The following is a 2,687-nucleotide window of genomic DNA, read 5'->3' as shown; positions in this document are numbered from 1 at the left end:
GGGAGCTGCAGTGTTGCTGGAAGCAGAGGGAGCAAAGGGGAAGCTTAAGGAGTGAGGACAGAGGTGGTGGAGGTGGGTAGACCTGTGCACCCCCCAAAGGACTGCTGGCTTCACTTGAGAGATCAAGGAAGTCACTTAGTCGAGGGACCCATGTGGTCTGACAAAGTTTTGCAACACGACCCCCTCTGCTGCGGTGTTGAGAAGAGACTGGAGGGGCAGGAAATGGAAGCAGGGGGACTGATAGGGACCTACCCAGGGAGAGATGATGGTGGCCCTGGACCCTGAGGTGAGGATGATTGGATTTTGGATCCCCTGTGAAGGTAGAACAGACAGGGGTCTCTGAAGGAGCTCACGTGGCACGTGAGAGCAAGGAGTCAAGGATAATGAGCTTTTTGGCCTGAGCAGCTGGAAAAATGGAGTTGTTATCAGTTGAGATGAAAAGACTGGGAAGAGCAGGTGTTTTTTTAAAAAAGTTTTTTAAATTGATTTCAGAGAGGAAGGGAGAAGGAGAGAGAGATAGAAACGTCAATGATGAAAGAGAATCATTGATCAGCCGCCTCCTGCATGCACCACACTGGGGATCGAGCCTGCAACCCGGGCATGTGCCCTGACCGGGAATCAAACCGAGACCTCCTGGTTTATAGGTTGACGCTCAACCACTGAGCCAGTGTGTCCGGGCATGGGAAGCGCAGGTTTGGAGAGAAGAGCAGGTGGTCAGTTTTGAACACGTGGAGCATTAGGTTTGTCCCAGACCCTGGAGGTCCTGCCCTGATTTTCCAACACGGTGCTACAGCCAGCACGAGGGGACCAAAAGGGGCTGCTCTTTACTCTGTCTGCAGGCCACAAAGTCAGGTCCTCCCACTCTGCACACGTTAGGAAAGAACCTACCCATGTCTTGGTGCCCTCTCCATGGTACCACCTGTGTCACAGAGCCCTGATGCTCATCTGGCCAGGTTGCCACCAATTAGTTGAGCATTGAAATCCTTGCTGCACCATTCCTAACAGCAGCTCCGGGGAGCCCAGGACGTGCCAGAGACCCCAGTTTGCCTGCTGGCACTTTGGACTGTACTGACCATTTCTAAGTTGTGGAAGAAACAAGCACTTATTTGCAAATGAGCATTTATTGAGCTTACGATATGCAGGGCACTGTGCCAGACAACACAGATGAGTGAAGATAGACGGGAGAATGCCATCTGAGAACTGGAAGGAGCCCTGCCCCTGTAGGGCGTACAGTCTAGCTGGGAGGCATTGCATATATACAGCTTAAAGATACAAAACATCAAAGCAACACTTGCAGGTGTTTATCTGGCACAAAGTGGGGCTATGGGAATGGAAGCTGCTGGGACCCAGTGGTCAGCTACTTCCTCCCCTCAGCTCAGAGCCTTCTCTGTCCCCAGCCTGGGGACCTAGCCACCTGCCTCTATGCTGCCCGGCCTCTGTCTGGTTTGAGGTGTGACTGACTTCCATCCTCCTCCACACTGTGTGCTCTTCAAGGGCAGAAACCATCCCCGTGTTCTTCGTCGTTTTATTCCTGCCCTGCCAGAGCCCTCCCCCAGGCCCTGTGTCCACCACAAGTGAGTGGGTTGGGCTGAGCAGGCTCAGTTGCGTACTTTGGTGTCTGCCAGGGGCTTCCAAGAGGGGCCTAGGACTTGCCTCAGACCGGACCTGGTCTCCTCTGACTTCTGACTGGAAAGATCATGGGGTTTTGAATAAAAGGCCTCAGTTCAAGTCTTGTCTCCACGACTTTAGACCTGTTTCTTAGCTTCAGTTCATAAAAGAGGAAGAACAGTACAGGGATGGGCCACTTTACGAGGGGGGTACATTCTGAGAAATGCATCGTTAGGCAATTTTGTCATGTGTGAACATCATAGAGTGAACTTACACAAACCCGGATGTATAAACCCAGTAGTTGTGTGTGCTATACATTTATACTACTGACGGCGCAGCAGGTTTGTTTACACCAGCATCATCACCAACATGTAATTGTTGTGCTATGATGTTACAATGCTTTAATGGCTACGACTGTCACTAGATGATAGGAATTTTCAGCTCCATTATAATCTTATGAGACCACGCATATGTGATGAGCTGTTGACCTAAATGTCATATTACGGTGCATGACAGTGTTTGCCCTGCCTGTCTCGCAGGGTTGGGATAAGGGAGTACTTTGGAAATAAAACCCCGCATGGTTGGGGGCCACTGTCCTTCCCTAACCTGCCTGCAGTTTTAGGAGGATTAAGTGAGATAATGCATGTAAAGCACCCGGCACAGAGGCTGGGACAGAAGAGATGCTCAATAGGTGTCAGTTCTCCTCCACCCCCATCACTTTGAATTCTGCTTTGAACTCTGACCTCAGGAACCCCAATCCAGGCAATCAGGGCTAGAAGTGGTGGGGATCTCACATTTGGTTCTGAGGTAGATGAAACCCAGGAAGTGAAACAGATATCAAGAGAAATTCTTGGTAACTTCTAAAGGGACAAGTTGAGGTGAGGTGGGGTGCGGATGAAGTGCCTGAGACACATCCAGGCTTGGCCCACAGCTCAGTGCTCTGCTGTCTTTGAACTTTCAGAGGAGGACAGTCAGCTACCAGGCGTACTGCCCTTGGAGGTCACTTTGGTCTCTGACTCGACTCTTCCCCCTGTAATGAGGTCAAGTGGCTGGTCCCGGGAGGGGGGGGGGGTGTTGTG

This window comes from Myotis lucifugus, unplaced genomic scaffold (assembly GCF_000147115.1).
Source record: "Myotis lucifugus unplaced genomic scaffold, Myoluc2.0 scaffold_91, whole genome shotgun sequence".
In the NCBI taxonomy this organism is placed as follows: Eukaryota; Metazoa; Chordata; class Mammalia; order Chiroptera; family Vespertilionidae; genus Myotis; species Myotis lucifugus.
This window is presented reverse-complemented; position numbering follows the sequence as displayed.